The following is a 21,921-nucleotide window of genomic DNA, read 5'->3' on the forward strand; positions in this document are numbered from 1 at the left end:
CTGACAGAAGAGTATTCCCTCTTGCCCCAGACTGAATCCCACTGTGGGCAAGGCAATGAAAATCTCCCTACCTCATAAGCAACAGCAGGAGCTCCACAACCCTCTTTCTCTGGGCTTTTTCTGAACACAATTTGCATGTTTAAATACCCTACTTCCACTTGTACGGAGCAATGCTTCATGTTCTCTCCTTATCCTCCACTAGCACCCTGCAGTCACAGGTAAAATGAGGCTTTGTCATTCACACTGAAAATGAAGGAGAGCCCGTTGCCCCAAAATTAACAGCTCAAATAGTTAACAGCCCGAATAACATTCTAAATTACAATTAGTTAATCAGCCGTAGCTACTAAAGCCAAGACCCTTCAAAGTTATTTTGACTGTCTATTTACTTTAGTACCTCTGAGGAACTGAGCTGGATCCAAGAAGTATTCTTCAGTTTTAGTGTTCAGAGTGTTCAGAGTGTCCAGGGTGTGGTCCTGGGTAGTTGCTGCATTTGGAAGAGGAATTGTTGTCTTTTTCCTTTTCATTTTGTGCATGACACATGAGCAAGCCTCAAGAAATCCTAACTCATCATTTACCATGGTCTTGTTGGATGACCTGAATGGAAGAACTGCCCTCATCCTCATATCTGCCATCTAAAGACCAACACTGTTCAAGTCATGTGCAACATCATGTTCACCAAGTGATTTAGGACCCTGTGGCTCTCAAAATCCAAACAGCTCCCACTGTAAAAGGCAGGCAGGGATGGATCTGTAGCTCTAAGCTTAGTGTTTGGAAAAGCTGAGCTGTTAGGAACAGATGGAACCCGGTGTGGATGGTGAAGGGTTAGCTCCAAGGTTCTGGACTGCTGCCTGATTCTCTGTGCAGCAAAACTTCAGCTGCTCAGCAGTAAAGACCTTGGTTATCCCAGGCTCCCTCTAAGGTCAATGGGAATAGTTGGTGACTTAAAGCATGATTCAGACTTCAGCTTCCAAGATGTTAGAGGCCAGCATTACCAGCTCAGATGGGATGAGAAAGGGCAGGGATGAACACGCGCAGACCTAACCGGCTGTCAGAGGAGCTGGATGGCAGATCCTCTCACCCACTGATGCAAGGACTGCAGGGTGCATCTCTTAATGCAAGCATGGGTGGTCTTCATCACAGTCTGGACTCTACACAAGTACACAAAAGCATGTGTTACTTTTACAACTGCACACAAGCTGTCTGTTCCTGGCACAGTGCTGCTACACCTCAAAGAGCTCTGCACTGCAGCACGAACCAAGCCTTAATGTCTTTATGCCTGGAGTAGTAATAGCAGGATTATTGCTCCCATGGCATGCAAATAATACTCCTTTCTTTTCCTTGTCTTGTAGCTGCCATGTAATTTAGCAAATTAATCTTTAGGGCTGGCAATGTCTTTTATTGTCTGTGTGTGTTGGCTGCCTCTGCCTCTGTCATGGCTAGCTCTCTCTGTCAGATCTCAGAGCCTATTCCAAAGGACTCTGGAGAATTTTGCCCAATCTTCTGATGGGTGAAACTGAGGCATGAATAAAAGAATTGCTTTGTCCTCAAGCTAGTCATTGTCAGAGCAAGGAACAGAGACATGCAGTCCAATTAGCCCCTATATTATAATAGGTTTGACCAACCTGGTCTAGTGGAAGGTGTCCCTGGCTATGGTGGGGAGTTTGGAACTAGATGATCTTTAAGATCGCTTCCAAATCAAACAATTCTATGATTCTATGATTCTATGAAAAAGAAAGCAATAGCAGAAACATTCTATAAGAGTGCAAACTATCAGAAAAACAATCAAAATAGAGAAGGCAATGCTGGGAATATTCATGCCTCACTCCATCACCTTTTCATCAGGGCAGCAGTATAGACACTGCAGCAGTGATTCACAGTGACTGCAAATCAGAGGTCCAGGGTCTTCTGTCTGACCTCATAAAACAACTGAGTAAGCACTGTGTGTCAGCAACTGCATTCAGTAGCTTAAGTGAGGACATTCCCAGGTATACTAACAGACCCAGTCATGCTCCTACAGTGACAGCAGTGGCAGTGCAGGGATTTTTTTCCTCTTCACCCTGATTTGGTTGTTCTGATTTTGTTTTGTTTGGGGGGGTTTTGTTCATTTTATTCTGGAGGAAAAAGTTTAAAGCTCTTGCTGAGGATTTCCTTTATGCTTAGCTGTCTTTCAGTGCAGGCTCCTGCACCTCAGCAGCAGTGAGATACAGCTCTGGTGCTGTACAGTCAAGGTGGATGCATGCGGACCTGTCCCTGCCAGCCCTCTTGGTGGGTAAGGTGGATAGAGGTACCCCAAGGATGGGGGAGAAGGACAGCAGCAGCAAATCAGGAGTGGAAGCATTAAGAGAAAGAGGCAGAAATCACTAGGAAAAGCAGAGCTGAAGAGCACTGGGAGAGCTGTGAGTATCTGTGGGGGAGAGCTGCGGGCTGGAGCAGCGCTGCGCAGGGGCTCAGGGCATGATGGTTATCAAGGTCTGACATGCGCTGATTGATCAACGTGGGGGCCCCGGTGTCAAAGGGACATGAAGGGTGGCGAGAGGGAGGATCTGTGTGTGTGTGTGGGCTGGGTGAAGGTGCTGGCAGGGCAGCTGCCCCCGCTGCCTGCCACCCACTGCTGTTATTCATCCTGCACCTTCCCTCCACGCCTCCCCGATGAGCAAGCGCCAACGAGCACGGGGACACTTTAACCCTTCTCTTAGCTGAGCACAGGGAACTTGGCAAGTTTTGGCACTGAGGCTTGAGTCAAAGCAGTTTCAGCCAGGAGGGGATGAGGTCGTAGGGAGAAGGAGCGGGGAAATAAGCTTCTGTCCTTGCTTTTGGCAGCACTGTATTACGGTCTCTGGGGGTTTCTTTGCATCCTGCAGTGTGAACGTGATTACTAGCATCAGTGGGAGCCTTTCCTTTGCCCTCCCACAGCTGTGGATCAGATTCAAAGCAATTTGATTGCAGCTACCTCCTTGTGCTGGACTGCAGCTGGGTTAGGGGTGAGCTGCCACTGGCATCTCCATGAGGCTCTGCATCCTCTAATACTGTACGTGATCAGATACCCAGTGAAGAATAAGAACAGGGAAAATACACATGGATCCCCCCCTTCAATCATCTCTTCTACCCCTAAAGATCTCTCCCATCCTTTGACTGTTTTCAGCTTAGGGGATTTCCTCAGCTGAATGGGGTTTATCTGTTCAGCAACCCATAATAAAACTGCTCCAAATGCTTATCTTCATTATGGCAAGCATTTCCAGACTGCCTGAGGTAATGATGCTGGTGGCTGGCCACCAGGGAGAGAGATGGTGGGAAACATCAGGTCCTCTGCAGGGACTGTTATAGCAAATACAACTGGTCTGTCCTGCTCAATGGGACTAAGACATATCTGTCAGGATGGTAAAATCTCTTCCCCTCTCTGCCCCAACAAAAACAGATCTATTATGTCCAAAATACCGCTTGAGAATGGTTCCTGTCTCCTGCTATTGCCTGAACTGTACTTGAGAGGACACAAGTTGGCCCATTTAAATACTATGGAGGGTCACTGAGCAGTGCTCAAGCCCAAACACTGGCCTTATTTAGGTTTCCAGCACACTTGTTAAACCACAAGTTCAGCATCAGGTCAGAATATTGTTGTCAGGACTGCTTGAACTCTGTGCCATCCTACTGCTCTCTGACTCATGACTAATGAGCCTGGTATCTGCTTTGCTTCTGCCCTTGGTGCCCAAGGCTTCATTTCTCTACTGTGGTAGATGAGGTCAGAGCAGTTCAGCACAGGCACGGTGTGTAAGCAGTTCTTAAACCTGAGGGCAATCCCTGGTATGTGCATACACAACGAACTGAAGTCCGTTTCCATAACAAAATGAGGCCCAAGACATACATCAAATTTGATACAATTTAATCCTGCATATGGATCATGCAGGGGGTTCTGACCTACTCTTATCCAGTCTGGAGACCAGGGAGCTCATGCCTAATTTAGATGCACACATAGACAGTAGGAGGAAAGAGACATTTTCTACTTAGTGCATCCTTGAGGCAGAGGGTCCTGCCTGAGTGCATCGTCAGATCTGCAAACGGCTCTACTGAAGAAGGTAGATTTATGTCAGATATAAGGAAGAAGCTCTTCCCTGTGAGGGTGGTGGGACACTGGCACAGGTTGCCCATAGAAGCTGTGGCTGTCCCATCCCTGGCAGTGTTCAAGGCCAGGCTGGACTGAGCCTTGGGTGACATGGTCTAGTGTGAGGAGTCCCTGCCCATGACAGGGGCTTGGAACTGGGTGAGCTTTAAGGTCCCTTCCAACACAAACCATTCTATGATTCAGTGGGTGAGCAGCTTGTTGTCCTGGCTAAGCAGGAGGGTAATGCATGTTCTGACCCTACCTGCTAGTCAGTGGTGGCTGCTGATAGAAGCATTTGCCCAGCAGGGCCCATGGTGTCTCAAGACTTATGCAGGTCATGATGTCATTGACTTACACTCATTGACTTACACTCATTATAACATCTCAATCACTGAAGTCATCTCTTGGAAGTGCTGCAGGATGTGATAAGGTTATGTCCAGAGTTTAAAGAGCACCACCAGAATGAAAGGGAAAAAGAAGTCTCTGCCCTGCTATGAAGAAGAGACCGGATGAGTACTGGGCTTGGTCTTTGAGAAATCAATAGTCAAAGTTTCACTGCTTCTCACTTCTTCTTTTGGACAACTAGTAATTCAGGTCTTGTCTCTGCTGTTTGCCTGAAGGTCTCCACAGATCAGGAATTAATCAGAAAAGGATGGAGAACTAAACACAAAACACAGTTACTCAGTTGCACAACTTTTTGGCATGCCCACACATTGAATATTATCATTTTATAAAGGTCAGTGTAAGAGTAGAAAAGGTTCAGGAAAGGGTAGAAAACTTTATCAAAGATCTAGAGATGTTCCCCTGTGAACAGTAGGTAGACACACAAGAACTTTTCAGCCTGGAAAAAGACAGATTTTAGGGAGAGGACTTTCTTCAAGTTCAGTCATGATTCAGACTAAAATGAACTTTTTTTTCATAAGGTATTTTTCCTTTTCCCAACTCACAGTTTTGATTTCCCTCATGGCTCCATACACCAGTGAGTCAACATTACTACCTCTTTATGGGGCAGTCCATGACATATGACTAAGAAGAGGCAACTGAAGGTTGAGGGAACAAAAAGGCCAAACCCTTTATATAACTGTTTTTTGCTGAAGCCTTTGTATTATAAAACTATGTACCTGTTTCAAAGAGAATAGTTGAAGTTGGCAGGGACCTCTGAAGGTCATCTGGTCCAAACCCCTGCTCAGGAAGGGCCACCTACAACCAGTTGCTCAAGACTGTGTCCAGGCAGTTTTGAGTATCCACAAGGGTGATGGCTCCATATCTCTGGGCAACCTGTGCCAGTGCTCCGTCATTCACATAGTAAAAAGTATTTCCTGGTGTCCAGAGGGAACCTCCTGTGTTGCATTTTGTGCCCCTTGTCTCTTGCCCTGTCACTGGGGAGCATTGAAAAGAGACTGGCTCTGCCCTCTTTACACCCTTTACATATACATTGATATGATAACCCGTCACACTTCTCCAGGCTGAACAGCTCTCTCAGGCTTTCCTCATAGGAGAGATGCTCCGGTCCCTTCCGGGCCTTTCTCCTGTATGTCCATGACTCTCTTACACTGAAGAACCCATCACTAAGCACAAAAAACTCCAGGAAAACACTGCTGAAGCCCGGGATTGAACCAGGGACCTTTAGATCTTCAGTCTAACGCTCTCCCAGCTGAGCTACTTCAGCCCTCTTGGGGTTCTGTTTTTCAGAATACCTGTTGGAATATAGAGATCTTTCAGACATTTACTATTCAAACTGGCTTGGGAAACACTTGACTTTTGTCCTGTCACTGGGGACCACTGTAAAACAGTCTGACTACATTTTCTTTACACCTTTCCTTCAGATACTTACATACATTGATCACCCAAAGTCTTCTCCTCTCTGGGCATTCCATGGGACTGTGCATGGCTGAACTATGGAGAGGTGTTATCAATGTTACACAAAGGTTGCCCTAAAACCTATCTTCTTCCCTAGTTTGAGAAGTCTTTAATCTACAGTTTGCTAGGAGCTGGGAGAATACAGCAAAGATGCTATTCTGTGATCTTCATATTCACATTGTAGTTGTTTCCCTTGATTCACTACTGCCCCAGTTTCCCTTCTTAGTCTGCTGTGCAGAAGCAACATCCCTACAAATAATGCAGCCACAGACTAGTGGCACCCAGGGTAGGAAAACCCCTATAGCTTTTGGGATCTGGGTGGAGTTAGACCTATCTATTGTCCTGCAGGCAATTGAACCATGTCTTTTGTCTCAAATACAATCACACCACAAGAACGTATTTCAGGTTGCTGAAATACGTACACTCAGTACTATCTGTGATCTCTTAGGCTACCCCAGCTGCCCCACAGCTCCTAATCCAAAGGACTGTAGCCTTTCTTCATGACCCATCTCACATCTTTCAGCCCTGTGACAATGGCTTGAATGCTTTTGGGCTTCTTAAAAGTCACCAGGCACCTAGGAAAACAAATTATGCCCTCCTAGGTCAGATCCATGGTCCATCTAGTCCAGTTCTCTTCGTCTCTGAAAATGGGTTGGGGAGATGCTCAATAGGATCTCATGTGAGTGTGGCTGCAGTCCATTCCCCTTGTGCCGTATTCAAGAAGTTGGAAGGAAGATCTCCACTTGGTTGTTCAGCATCTGTTGCTGCATCTATCACCAATGCTTAGGCCTATGTTTAAACATATGGCCCAAACATCAACTGTCAAAGACCAATACAGTCAACAATTAGATCTTTGAATAAGAATGGTTGTGGCAGATAAATGCACATAATAATAGGAATAATTCTGAGAGCCAAGTTTTCACTAGAAACACCCCTCCAAGCAGGTTTTCTCAGGGGTTGGTCTAAGGTGTCACTCCATAGAGCCCACATCATTTATGCCCTGTTGGGTCTAAATGAGTGGGTGACAAGAAGCCATCTGCAGGTTCTTCATAGGAAAGGTTGAGCTGCCAGGTCAGCTTGTCTGGAAGCCTGGCTCAACACTAACATAGCTCTGCCCTTCCAGCTGTCCCATTTTTGCTTCACCATCTTTCTCCTTGTCAAGGAAAGAGACTGCAGAAACCAAAGCCATTCTGTTTCTCACCAGCTTTCCTCAGACAGGAAGAAATGATCCCAACATGGGAACTGTGGGATTTGACATCCCACTCTGCCTTGCTGGAAATACTCAAGCTTCAGCTGGGTACAAAATTCCTACTGAAAGATATGCTAAACTATGGCTTTGCAAATGCTAACAGCACCGGTGGAAATGATGAAGTGAAGGATCCGATAAAGCACATGACTTGGAGGAAGTGCTACATTGCAGTTAAATTAGTAATCTCAGAAGCTGACTTTCTGGGAAGTTGATTTATTCAGATGGTGAAACATCACAACTGAAAGTCTCTGAGCAAAGTCATCAGAAAAAGACTTGTGTTGCCAGTTTAACATGTCATATGGAAGACGTTGGAAGCTTAGACTTCCTCTCATTGAAGGCAAGTAAGTTAAACCTACCTTCTGGCTCAGTTCAGACCTAAAGGCTGGCACTCTATAGACAGCTCTGTTATGGGAAGTGAATAAAGTGTATGGAGTGAAGTTGAGATGACTGCTCTGGTTGCCTCCTGGGCATGTCAAAACTGCAGCTTTTATCAGATGCTGCTGTTTTCAGGTGTTCAAGGCCAGGTTGGACACAGGGGCTTGGAGCAACCTGGTTTAATGGAAGGTGTCCCTGCCCGTGGCAGGGAGTTTAGAACTACATGATCTTCAAGCTCCCTTCCAACCCAAACCATTCCATGACTCTATGACTCTATGAAAAATACTCTGTTCCCATGACACTTATTTCTTCTTGTGGTTTCCTCAGCCAACTTGTGCATCCTTTGCACCAGGGGTGCTGTAGAGTGTGGGCTGCCCACACTCAAAGTTCCCTGTTGTCATCTCTTACCTGTCATCACTCCCCCTGCAAAACCTCCTGTTTCATTTTCATCTTGAATCTTGTCTGTTTTTTGGTGTCCTCATCCCAGGAAGGATGTGAAACCTAACCAGTGGGAAGGTGTAATAGTCACTTCTGCACAGGAAATTGCTGTGTAGACAGTATTTATTCAGTCTGGGGAAGAAAAAAAAAGGGTAAAAGGAAGGATATTATAGAGTCTAAAGAGGAGTTATTAGGGGTTGATTACTTATTGACTCTTCAGATGCAGGAACTAAGGGTTATGAGTTGAAATGAGCAAATGCCAAGCTCAGGACAAAGAAAAAGGAGGAGTTTCTCTACACAGTATCTGGTTATCTATTCAACTCCCTGCCACAGGGGATTATAGATCCCCAAAATGTACAGACACTCAAAAAATGACTGGGCAGCTGTATGGAAATAAAAGATCCATGAAGAGGATGCAAATGTGAAACTATCTGCTTTGGTTCATGCAGTGCTGAGCCATAGACCTCTGGAGGTTAGAAGAGTATCTGCTGATATAACACTAAATACTCTTTTGTAGGTATTAACTCATGGAAAATGTTATAGAGTTGGTTCTGAGCTAGCTGTTCTTCTGTACATCTTCTCTGGCACCTCCTTATACTCACGCCCTGGCTTGAGGCATCAGGACAAGTGTCAGCCTGTCAAACCATGTTGGCGCAATGTGCTGGAGGTGTCATTTCATCCCATCAACCAACTGTTTGATCTACCACTCCCACACAGGGGTTTGAGGCTGTGGCCATGTCAAACATATGGCAGGAGATCCCTCTGTCCCCACTATCCTTCTTCCCATTCTTCCAGTTTTCCTATCACACAGGGCTGATCTGCCTGTGCTTGTTTGAATATTCATCTGGCATCAGCCAGATGCAGCTTTCAAACGTTATTGCATTAAATCCATGCAGAAACCTACCACTGAATGCTTATCCCAACAGCTGACATTCCTGGCCATGTCAGGAGGCATGAACCTGACCTTTCTGGGCCAGCATGGGTTCGTCACCCCTTGGTGAGTGCCCTCTTCTTTTAAATGGGAGCCAATGCATCAACCAGATGGAGGTGCAGTGAGGTGACCTTTTCAACCCAACTCAGCACATCAGATTTGCCACAAATCTTAGTTTTTATTGCAAACTTCCTGGCACCAAACCATGCCACTAATAGGATTTTGCCCTGTTTCTCCACTCTTCATCCAGCTATCTGCACAAGGGGCGTGACAGACGACTGCAGGGTTGAGATGTTATTGCTTTTCACCTACCGACTTGGCTCTGATGTGTCAAATAAAGCACATGTTCCTCCTTTAAGTTTCTTGATGTTTTTCTGTCTCATTACACTGAGTGGGCTTCTGGTTTACTTGAAAAGCAGTTTTAGTGATTATCTCTATTTTGCTGTCGCTATTTTCTCTTCTTTCTCCAGACTTCTCTGAAAATGATCTAATTAAGAACATGGAACTCCTGTTTCTGAAAAAAAAAAAAAAAGGTTCCTTGAGGTTTGCAAAGGTCTCCCAGCAGGAAACTTGACTTGTCTCAATTTCCCTGCAGTTCTACAGACCCCCAAGTGAGCCCATTAGCAAAAATGGGCCACAAAATATGCAACAGCAGCAGCAACAGCTCTGCAATGTAAGGCTCCAGTAGGCAACAAACTATGTTTGCAAACCTCATCTTTGATAGCAGTTTAATATGTTAGAGTAAGAATGAAATAACAGCACAAAGGGCACTGTGGGTGCTCACTACCTACTGCAATAGCTGCAAGGGGATGTACTAAAGAGGATGGAATATGGGGCCTGAGATAATTCAATTGTTATGCTGGAGAGATAAATGCATCTTTGAAAAACAGAGTTAATGAAGCCTGGCTGCCAAACTATGCCTGTTACACAGCCCTTTCCTGCTCCCTCCTTAAGTGTGATGTGTAAAAGATGCTGAGGTCGCAAGCCCATCCTTCAGTGGGGGGGTCTCATTAGGGGTTCTTTAAAACTTTGCTTTAAGGTTTGGCTCTTAAGAATCCAGGCTATGAAGAACAGCACTGCTGCACTTATAAGCAGTATCTCTGGGCTTAAAGCATGTACCTTGGATAGGGGAATGCAGTCTGTGATCCTACTGCTGCCTAGGAGAAATGACCTGGATCTGAGTGAATATTTGCAATCCACCCTACAGTGAAATTCCACTACTCATTGGTAGGGAGACACAGAGAGAAGAACAAAACCCTACCTTGCATTTAAGTTCTCCTCAAGTCTGAATCACTCTTTTTCTGAGAAAACTCTGTTTCAGTGTTTGTTCTAGTGTCTCTGTTATATAAAGAGAGAAACCTGATTGATCTTGGATGTGTTTCACTCACAGTGATGGGGTAATTTGGAAAAGCAGAGATCTGTGTTCATCCAATTCTTGTTTCCAGACAAAGGAAGGTATTCGAGACAGAACTTTCTGAGGTTTAGAATGGTATATCTCAGCTATTGTGCAGATAAAAGGGGGCAATAGTCATCTTCTTGGTTGTGTCCTGTATGGACCCAGGCTGACCAGACAGCAGGAGAACAACTAGTCTTGGAGCTAACAACTTGAAGAGCAGTAGGAAAACTAGAGAGTTTTGTCTTGGAGCTAAGCACTGAGAGACATAATTTTGTGCCATTTACTGAACATTGCAGTCCTGCAGTTATGCTTAGCATACAAGTCCTGTTGCTTTTCCCAGGCTTAATAACATTTGCAGCTCCTGCTCTGCCTCCACAAACTCACAATACACTGTGCTTTCTTTCGAGACATTTCGCCCACTGCTATTCCAACCCATCAGAACTTCAGAAGGATAAACCAAATGCATTCGGGAATCACTTCTTTAATAACTTGCAATGGACCAGAGCAATCAAATGGTTACTAAGAAAAACAGTGCCAAGAAAGCCCTTGTAAAAATAACAGGTGTATTAAAGTGTGTAGGGGTATGTAGGGATATTTGTAAGACAGTGATACACAAACCAGGTGGTACATTAGCAAGCTACTTGTTCTTGCCAAACAGGCTTTGGTGAGATTCCCTGAGAGGTTTCCCAGAAACTCACAAAATTAGTAGTAAACAACCCTTCTTAGGGGTTTTGAAGGATTTTCTGACTCTGCCTCACATCCCAGCACCCTTCTGAAGTTTTCTTCTGTTTAGCAAAACATCCAGAAGTTACCAGGAGAAAGAGCAGGGAACAAAAGAGAAGGAATAAGGCAGAACCCATAGTAGTTGGCTTGAAAAGCAAAAGAATTGCTTGGACAGTGATGGCATCTTGCTGTATAAATGGGTTTGTTACTTAACTCTGGTGATTCATGCTGTCAGGCACAGGGATGAGGCAGCTGCCAAATTTGATGCTGGGAAGGAATTTTCTCTCCCAGAACAGACTGGCAGGGAATTTGCAAAGCTTGAGGGGTCAAGGAAATGGGCCAGATATTGTTATGATGAGTATGTGGACATACGGGGGAATGTCCCAGAGCACAACAGCACTATCACATTCCTACATCATGGTATCAAGCGTACCCTGAGAATCAGCACACAACCCTTTGGCCGTTTCTTCCACACCTCCAGTAGACCCGTAAAACCTAACAGGATGACTTTGGTGGACTAAGTATACTGTCCTGTTTCCTATAGATGAACACTAGAGCAATGGGTCTTTTCATACTTTTCACATCATATATTTCATCCATGTTTCTAAATAAAGCCTAATCTGAAGCTACATGAGTCCTAGCTGTTGGGTGTTAGGGGTAGGATTGCTTTTTTTCTCTTGTTTTTAAAGAATGTCTAAAGAACATGTTCCAGCTGCCTGGAAGGAAAGAGCCAGAAAGTAAAAAGAGAACAAAGGAAAACAGTGGAGACATTTAATTGAGATAATTTTAGCTGTTCCAAATGCCACAGGCAATCTGCACAAATACTTGGAGAGAGGAGATGAGGAAGCAAAGGGAAAAAGTTCTGTGCTGATTGGTCAGTTCCCAAATGAAGGAGAAAGTGTCTTCTCAGTAATCAAGCAGGACCCTATCTGGCAGCTCTTGGATAATTGTCTTTTATAGAATCATAGAATGGTTTGGGTTGGGAAGGACCTTAACATCATCCAGTTCCAACCATCTACCTTGGGCAGGGACACCTCACGCTAGACCACGTCACCCAAGGCTCAATCCAACCTGGCCTTGAACTTAGCTTTTGAGCCGCTGTGGTTTCCTCTGCACTCTATCAAGCCACATCGCAAACTCATCCTGATGAGGAAACCCTCTGTGGGGCTGAGCAAAGAAATAAGGCACTCTCAGTGTGGGTGAACAGAGGTGGCCTGTTCTGGATGGTGTGACTTCAGATCTCTTTTTGGTCTGGAGCCTTGTGTCTTAGGTGAACACTTGATGAGGCACTTCTGGGTAAGGACAAGACATGGGGGGTTGAAGCTAGATGAAACTAGGTCCTTTCCAACCCTAACTGTTCTATGATTCTATGGTTGTTCCTAGTGGGATCCCTATGCTTTGCGTGTGACTGAATACACACAAATAGGGAGATGGTGTTAGCTATTCTGTGAGATATGGGATGCATGGGGTACGTATTCCAGGATTTAAGACTGGCAAATCTGTACCTTGGTCTGGCCTGATGGATGTTTGATCAGTTATCCAAAGTTATCAGAAGATGGCTAGTTCGTTATGTGGAGGTCAGAGCTTCTCAGTTGTGAAGAAATCACAATTCATGTCCTAGTTAAAGGAGACGTGCTTTGAACATGCTTTTAGCAACTCCCAGGAAGGGCACCCTACCCCATGACTATTCTAGACAATGACAGCCTCCTTGTTAGTAATGTAAGTGATAAACATAATTAGAAGACACACACACCCTCCAAACTAGAGCTTTGAGTAAAAAGATGTTCAGTGAGCTTCCTGCACAACTGCTGGCAGAAACACAGGGGTACCCTGATGAGATTGTGTTGCCCTCACAAGACCTGACATTTCAGACAAATGGTGCTTTTCACATCCATCACATGCAAAACTTGGGGAGGGAGCTGGAGGATTTTGGAGAGCAAGCAATGGACGGGAAGGAGGGGTCTGCAGTCTTCCCTGTGGGGGCCATAAAGGTCTAAATCTTGGGGTTTCCCCCTCTTTTGCAAATTCTCTAAGCATCACTTCATAGAGCCTTCCTGGCTCTGAGCAAAGCAGCACTGCAGGGACTCTCCCCACCTCCATTGCAGAGCCTGGTGAGGAATAGAAATGGCTATAACCCCCCTCCCGCAGCAGGCACCACGCTTGGGAAGCCATGCCCACATCATCCCTATTTCAGCAATGCCCTGTGGGTGCTTCCCTGGCCCATTTCCCCCCATTGCAAAGCTCACCTGGCAGCTTTTCTCCCTCCCCTGTTTGCAGGTAGGTGGGGAAAGGCAGGAGCGTGCAGCAGATCCAACACACGCGTTGCTCATCCCTTATCCTGCCCCTCTCCCCTGCTCCCACTCACCCCTTTTCCCCCACACACCCACCCACCTCAATGTCTCATTATAGGGATGGCTCAGCGCGCTTCAGGTAGCCGCGGGGATGGATACTAACCTCTGCCAGGCTTTTCATTAGGGAACCTGTTAACACGGAGCTGCAGCCTTTCCCTCCCCTTCCTCCCTGCAGCCAAAGACGACTGCTGGAAAAAGACAGAAAATGGGGGTGTGAGGTGGGAAACCCAGAACTCCGTGTCCTCCCCCACAGCGTGGGATGGGGTTTCTTTGAGAAGGTCAATGGTGAGGCCACCATCTGTGTCTAGCGGGGAGAAGCAGCAGTAATTGGCAGAGCAGCATCGGCTCGGTTGGACAGATGCTCCTGCATCTCCCCCCAGATCCTTCCCTCTCTTTCTTGCAACATTCCTGTGGAGAACCATGGAGAACTAAATCCTATTGTGATGGGAGGGAGCTGCCACAGCTGAAGCTGGGAGCCCAGCAACAGGGAAGTGCTGCCTATCCCATCCGTTTGGCCCTACAGCTAGATCAGCTCTCCCTAGGTCAAGGCTGAGAGACATTAAGAAAATATTCTTCAATTTTTCACTAAAATCAGGCACAAATTGTAGCCTCTGGGTTTTTTTTCTTTTTTCTGTTTTTCTTTTTCCCTTTTTTCTTTTTCTCTTTTTTTCCCTTTTTCCTTTCCCCTTTTTTTCTTTTTTCCTTTGTTTTTTCTTTTCTCCTTTTTTTCCTTTTTTATTCTTCCCTTTTTTCTTTTTTTCTTTTCTTTTATTCCCCCCCCATTTTGGCCTTGCTGATGTTAAACACATCTGTGGGGATGAAAATTCCCTTCTCATCAGTCTTCTTCCCAGTTGTGCCCAGCCCTCTTGAGAGACAACCTCTACAAGAATGGGAATTGAATAAATTCCCATGATATGGGAGGACACTAGCAAGGAAAAGACTGGTGTCAGGGTCACTTCTGTCCTGACATATCCTTTTTAATCCTCGGTCCTTAAAGGGTGCTTCCTTCCCCATTCCTGCCCCTTTTGCTGTGCCAGAGCAGACTTCAGCTCCTGTGGGACCTGCAGCCCCTGCCCAATGAACCTTCCAGGTCTCAAGCCCTAAATAAGTTCTACACATGCACCTTCACCTAACCCCCCCTAATTGCTGCATGCTCCTAAATATGCACCTTTCTCAGTGCAGAGACATGAAGCCTCTGTACTGTTTTGCTCCCATGGACATGGTGATCTCCAGCCTGAGACCATCAAGCAGCTATGTTCAGTGTTGGGGTAGTGGTGCAGCAGGGAACTGTGGCACTGTGTGTTTTGGGGGAGGAAAAGCTACTGTAGAGCTTTATACAGCAACTCATTCCCCAGCTCGTGCTAGCTTCATCTAATATGTCTTTTAGTGATGTTTGGGGCCTCATACATTTGGAAAGAAAAAATGAGTACAGTCTGCTGATTGCCTCTCACGTTCCTTTGTTTCCCCTGTGCTTCCCTGCTGTCCCTAATTACCCATCTCTCATTTACAGGGACTTAAATAATGGAAATGGAAAAGCTGGTTGAATTAGACTGGGATGAGGATGCACTGAATGAGGCTCCCTTCCCTTCAGAAGCGACCTAATGTTACCCTTTCTGTTATTAGTGATGCAGCCTCCCCATTACCACATGAGGCAGCTGCTCTCTTGTTATCTTGAGCCAAGGGGACACAACTCCTCACTGACTCAAGCTGTGGCTCCCCATGGCTAGGAAGAATTAGCAACAAAGAGCAAGGCTGCTTAGGGGGAATCCTTTGTTAACAACGATGCTTGGGGAAGACAGAAATAAGAGAAATAGCTTAGAAAAAAGAAAAGCAAAAGAAAAAGTTGAGAAAAAGGTAAATCGAGTCACCACTGAGTGATAGAATTGTCAAAAACAGGCAAGGTGTGGCCTAGTTTATGGCTTCAAGGCAACTATGGCTGTGGAAGCAGCTAGCTGAGAACTGACAAATGTCAACATACAGAGACATGGATTTCGCTGGCAACAGCAGCATCATGTCTCACTGTGACCATGGAAAGGCCCAGTGTCCATTTGGACAAAATTAGCATGGAGGTATCCAAACAAACATGGCTTTTGTTTCTGTTGCACATCTTGGAGGATACCCACAATATTGTGTGAAAAGAGGTTTCTTCATCCCCTCCAAATCTGAGCACTCCAGTACATACAAAAGTGGTTGGTACTTCCTCTGACATTTCCCCTTGAGGGAACAGAGCTGTTGCCACTCACAGGAGGGGTAAGAGTATGTAATTTGATGGGGAAAAGGGGCTGTGGTTGATTCTGCATAGACTGGGTTTGGATGCTAACAACCACAACAAGGCAGTATTTCCTCTAATGGCCTCAGGAATTTCCTGTTGCTTCCTGCTGCCCACAGCCTGTAGTAGGGGGTCTGCAATTTGGAAATCTTCCCATGAGTTTCACTGATGGAAAACTAGGCTCCCACCACCCCTAACACTCTTCCTACTTCCCATAGTCCACAAGGAAAATGTGAGTGCTAAGAAAGTGGAGAACAGACTTAACACAGCCTCACCTATGGGAACTACATAGAATCATAGAATAGTTAGGGTTGGAAAGGACCTTAAGATCTAGTTCCAACCCCCCTGCCATGGGCAGGGACAAATAATGTCTCAGGAGCAGGTAAGCTATGGGGCAGAGCCACTCTCATCATTGTGCGAGTGGTTGGTATTGCCAAAGACATGTGCCTGGCTCACCACATGATCAAAGGTGTGCTTTAACAGCCCAGAAATCTGCCACCAAAAGAGACAATGTCCCATTTTCCCTGTGTGGATATGACCTCCCAGTGCTCCTCTACCATCACCATTGGGCCTCATCTCACTCTGCCATCAGGGTGGTAACAAGAAACCCAAATAGAAATGGTAAAGCAGAGTCAGGGTTGTGGGGGAAGGTGGGACTTGCAGGTAAGCCTTAGATCTGCACATCATCCTGGCAGAGGTGAGGAGCTGGTGGGACTCTGTCATCCAAGCCACATCAGCAGATGAACCAGGGCTTCACAGCCACCCCACTGTTTTTCTTTATTTAGCAGACCTGTGATTTTCAGTGTATACTGCTAAAAAAGCACTAAATTGAGAAACATTTAGCAGAACACTTAGAGGATCACCCTAAAGGGGGGGAGGTGGAGTCAAATGTGTGGCCAAACATGGGCCAGATTCAGCTCTCAGCCATGTGGCATAAAGGCAGATGAAATGTCATAAGTCAGGTACGAATCAGGCCCTTCAACACCAGGCTAGCTTGTTTTGCTAGCAACAAATATGCACAACCAGCTTGGCAGTGAGGTGCAAGGAGGAAAACAATGTTCATTTGGATATGTCTTTCTATTTGTGTTAACCTCATAAGGGTCATGACTGCATACACCAGAGTTCAGGTTCGTGCCGTGAAAAACACTGACACCTCCTCTGACTTTCTTGATTTAGCCTCAGGCAGGCTTGAGGAGGCAAAGGCAGCGCAAGGAGGCAGTCATTAACATTTCCTCTGCCCAGTGAGGAAACGAAAGTAATAAACATCCCATTAAGTAAGGGGAGAAAAAAAACAACCCTATGAAATACAGAAGGTATTTTTAGCCTGAAAACAAAGCAATCCATCTTCCCTGCAAAGTAGGGCTTTTCAGATGGAAATGGAAAAGGAAAAAGGGAGAGAACTTGCACCAGAAGGATTGGCACTAATAATAATTATTAGGATTATTATTACTGTTAATATTGATAGGAGGCTGTCCTCGTTTTCCCGCTCACTTCCCTCCACTCTCCCAGCAAGTGACGTGTGGGCCTCAGCCATGGAGGACGATGGGTGGCCAGGAACAATGCAGCCACTGACGTGAACCGTGTTTTGAATGCGAAACTCGGCATTGTGAGTGCCAGCTTCAATGCAATAAAGTGTTCCAGTGCTGGTGATGGATGAATAGAGACGTATGGTGCAAAATTAAATGTGTTATTTCCCCCCCTCCTCCTTTTTTAATGCATTAAAAAGCACAACAACTTGGTTTCTCTTAATTTTATTCCTTTCTTAAGGGTTTTGCTGCCAAACAAATGACTGGCCAGCTTTGTCTGGTAATGGGTAGGAGAATCAATAGAGATTGAAAGGGTATGGAGGCAGAGAGGAGGGATTTTGATTTCTGTTTCTTTTCTTTTTTCTTGTAGAAGGAGGAAGCAACTCTGGAAACGAGAAGGAAAATTCTAGCACAGCACATATAGGATAACACAGAAAATTCCTTGTTTACCAGTAGAAAAAATTAGATGATGGGATTAAATCCACAGCTGCCTTTAGACTTCTGAGTTTAGGCACTTCATAAAGTCCTTGGTGAAAGGCAGGGTCCTCCAGACAGTGTTTCAGAGAACGAACAAAATGCGCATCGCAATACATGATTGGAGAGGGACCCTGGCACCACAGTAGGATAATACAGCATCTAGCAGAGCTCTACTGAGCATAAGCCACTAAAAGACAGCACAACTCAGCTGCACCATAAACTTTCCCAAACCCTGGGATCTCCCCCTTCTCACTCACCCACTAGGTTCATCTGGCTCACAGCTCAGGCTCGTCTCCAAGAAGTGTCGTGTCTTGACATAAGGCAGGTCTGAGCAAAATGCTCAGCCAGATGAGGTGGCAAAGGGATGTCAACCCTAAAAAACCCCAATCCAAACCCTATCAAATCTGCAGCAAAAGCCCACGTCCTGAATGGCTGCAAGGGGTAAATGCCACCTGGGTCTGGGTGCATCATGTCCTCGGCAAAGCGCTGTTGTGACAGCACTGGGGAAGGTGCCAGTGCTGGCTATGGCTCAGTGTCCCTTTCATCTGGTCTTTCTCCCTGCAGAGGGGTTTTCTGTTGCTGCTCACTGCCACACACTCCTTCTGTCTGCCTATATTAGTCAGTTGGCTTTTCTCTTTTTTCTCCCCATTTTCTGGGGTCTGATCCTAATCGACTGTGGTTTAAAACTGTTCAGGAAGCGCTAGGGAGACAACCCACATTGACGTTATCCCTGCTGTGCTATGAGATGCAACTTTTGCTGTTTTCTCTCCTTTCCGTGCTCCTGCTTAGCTGTTTCAGAGGAAACTGCCCCTCCTCACCGATCACCCTTTTTCTTCCTCCCTCATACTCTCTTCCCACCTCCTTTTCTGCTCTTCTTGCCACCTTCTTGTCTTGGACCTCCTTTGGCCACCGAGAGGACCACATACCCTGCAGTCTTCTCCATCCATCCCATTGCCAGCTCCCCTGAGGCCAGGTAGCTGATTAACAGAAGTCTGTCTGCCTCTTTGTGAAGCCCTGGGGTAAAGCTGCTGTGGCTATGAGAGCCTCCTCCCAAGCCTGCCCCAGTCCACGGCTCTTGTCCTTCCATGCCTGTCTATCTGTGCCCGGAAATTGTCTGTCTGCCTTAAATAACCTCTCCTTGTCAGCTCCCAGTGCTCTACATCTCCCTCCTTCCTTTGCTTCCGGCTCCCCTCTCTCCTCCTCCTCTACCCACGCGCCTTACTTTAATTAGAAATACAATGAAAATGCTTATCGCTATGTCTTAATCAGCAAGTCGTTCCCCAGCAGGTCCAGAAGGAAAACCCCCGTTCCTCCTTGCCTCTCCCCCACCACCTCCGCAGAAGAAGAGTGCACAGATTAAGAGGAGAGCCCTGTGGAATGGTTGTTGAATGAGATGAACTTAAAGACCTGGGAAAGACCAGCAGAAGCCTTATGATATTCAAAAAGGACAAATTCTGTGCCTGAAAGAAGGAGTCTCTGGCAGCAACTGATTGGCATAAATAGACGTAGGAGTGCTGAGGGACAGCAGCTTGAGTATGGTGCAGCAGTGTGTTCTGGCAGCAAAAAGAATATCCTGGACTAACTATGGGAGCATGAGAACAGCCAGAAGATCAATGAACATGATTATTCTCCTATACTCAGGGCATATTAGAACATATTTAGCTCCTGAAACTGGGTTTAGCCCACTTAGTACAACATACTGATTAACTGGAATGAGTTGAGCACAGACCATTGAGACCATCAGGGCTAGAACACTTTCCTGGTGCCTTGTATGGGACTAGGGCTTGTCTAGCCTGGAGAAGCAATGGGCTTGAGGGGACCTAACTGCAGTCTCTCATACCTGTGGGGAGGTTATCAAGGTGATAAAGCCAGGTTCTTCACAGAGGAAGCTGGTGAGAAGGCAAGGGGCGTTGGGTATAAATTGAAACAAGACCTTCAGTCTTGGCATAAGGAAAAAGGTTTTCCTTCTGAGGAGTTACATGGCAGAGCAAGTTGCCCAAAGAGGGATGTGAAATACCCATCCCTGTGGTTTTCAATATGTAAAACCTGAGCCACCTCATCTGACCCAGTAGCTGACTCAACTTAGAGTAGGAGGTTGAGCTAGAAACCTCCTGAGGTCCCTTGATAATCCTGAGATACTGTGCCAAGACCTAAGTGCCAAATGAGGCCATTCAGATTGATAAATTCCACCCCCCCACCCCCAGTGAAAACTAACGGAGAAGGAAAGAGACGGATTTAATGGGGTAGGTTTTATAGCCAGTTCATCCCAGACTCTGGCATTAGATGGGACAAGGTGAGGTTGAAAACAGGCCACCTTGCAAAGTTAAATCCAGTCTATAACCTGTCCCCATTCACTGGTGATCTCCTAAGGGCCATTTCTGGTGATCCTGGGTGAAAAGCTTTCTGAGGAATATCTTTGCACTAATCCAGAGATACAGAGATTTCACAGTGTCTTCCAGTTCATGTGATCTCTTGCTGGCAATGCGGGTTTAAGCTAGACTCTCTGTGGTATAGAGACAGCAGCATAAAAGGCTCCGGATATGTCCCAAACACTTACATGATTGACATTTGACCCTTTCTAAACACAGATGCACTATAAACTCATGCTTAAGAAAGATGAGTGAAAGTAGAGAAGCAAGCAGGGCAGAAGACATTGCTCTCTGGTGGTCATGTCACTATCATGGTATGTATGAGGTTCAAATGGCATTGGGAGGGTCTGCTGGATCAGGAATCCTGTGTTTACACCCTCAGGCTTTTGTCCCCTTCCCTACTCACTCTCACTCCACACCTTCAACCAAACCACACAGCCCTTCTATGTCAGCTCACTGCTGCCCTAAATAACCTTCCTGTTTCCACACAGCAGCAGTGTTTGTCCATGTGCCACCACCTGGTAAGGAACAGCCACACATCTTCCTGCAGCACATGGATATGGAAGGGGGAAAGGGAGTCCTGACCGTGTCCCTCATGCCCTTCATCTTAAACACCAATAGTTTTGTCCAAGTGGAATCTGCTTTAACTAAATGCCTGAGGTCACTCAGACCTGCTTTCAGCAGGACTTCACTGAAAGACCATACATCTCCTCACTGCTAGCAGGCTGGCTGCAATCCCACCAGGAAACACATGGCCAGGAGCCGTGGGAGACCCATCCTAAGCCTCCCTGGCACACTGCCCGCTACCCTGAGCAGAGGCAAGGCATTTCCAGCAGGCTTGAAACCCCTTTTTATGTAATATTCATGAATCAGTGTCCCACTGCCCCCGTCCACTGTCATTGGGAGAGGATGAGAAGCCCCAGATGTCCTCAGTACCTCTCTGAGGATGTTCCGGCAGGGAACTCTCTCAGATTAGGGAATCCTTTATCTCTGGCTTATATAAGACCCGGGGATTCCTTTTATGGTTGGCTTTTCCTGCTTTGTCAAGAACGAAGAACAAATGTAGCTTCATCTGCGCTTGTGGGTTGGCTAACTGATTAAGCATCTGATTCAAGCTAAGTACGGAACAGGCTTTCGATGGGCGGATTTAATTTGGTGTAAAGAACCAGGATGCCATCCCCCTCCCTTACTGAATATTCCCAAGATAGAGGTTGGTCGGGTGCAATTAGGCAGCGGCGATGACTCCCACCTACCAATGCTTTAGAAAGTCCAGTTTGTACTGAAGTGGCTGGCTCCTTTGAGTGTTTCCCCCTCCTCCTTCTCCCCCTCCCCTTCCTCCCTTTTCTTTTCCCTCTCTTTATTTCTTTATTTTCCCTCTTTTTCCTGCTGAGTTGCCACCATTCCCAAAGCATTTGCATTAACAGTGAGCTCACTGTGTGTGTGTGTGGATGTGTGCGGGGGCCCCGTGGGAGTCTGTCTTCGTGTGACACACTGAATTCCTCCTCATCTCCCCCTCTGCGAGTCCTACCAGGGGAAGCATGCTAATGATGACCTTGCTGAGTAAATAGTTGTGGAATGAATAAGTGTGGTTTTTATGCCCCCCCCCCCCTTCCCTGCGATCTGAAAGGCGGAAGGTGCGATTACTCATCCATCTACCCAACTGTCTCCAGCACCTTTCAAGTGCTTCTCGCGTCGAGTCTGGGGGTGTGCGCGAGGGGGTGGGAAGCGAGGGGAGGCTGCCAAGATCTGGGTTGCCACAGACACCAGCCTCGCTTCTCCTCCAATGAACGCTGCGCTGAGAGTGCGAGAGGAGGCAGGGCACCACCCACATGTTGAGCTGTGTGGGGTATAAGTAGATGGA

At 46.3% G+C, this 21,921-nt stretch overlaps 1 long non-coding RNA gene and 1 other non-coding gene across 3 annotated transcripts in view; both read right to left on the reverse strand.

Annotated features, from left to right (window-relative positions):
* Positions 1–13,606, reverse strand: part of LOC115617048 — a 45,317-nt gene extending 31,711 nt beyond the window's left edge. For both annotated transcript variants that reach the window (XR_003994488.1, XR_003994487.1), the window contains exons 1-3: positions 13,523–13,606; positions 9,262–9,463; positions 7,989–8,150 (exon numbers count right to left, since the gene is read on the reverse strand). This is a non-coding gene — a long non-coding RNA (uncharacterized LOC115617048). The remainder of the gene's footprint in view (positions 1–7,988; positions 8,151–9,261; positions 9,464–13,522) is intronic.
* TRNAF-GAA lies at positions 5,693–5,765 on the reverse strand. The gene has a single exon. It is a non-coding gene; the product is annotated as a tRNA-Phe (tRNA).
* Positions 13,607–21,921: the final 8,315 nt, after the last annotated feature.

This window comes from Strigops habroptila, chromosome 1 (assembly GCF_004027225.2).
Source record: "Strigops habroptila isolate Jane chromosome 1, bStrHab1.2.pri, whole genome shotgun sequence".
NCBI lineage: Eukaryota > Metazoa > Chordata > Aves > Psittaciformes > Psittacidae > Strigops > Strigops habroptila.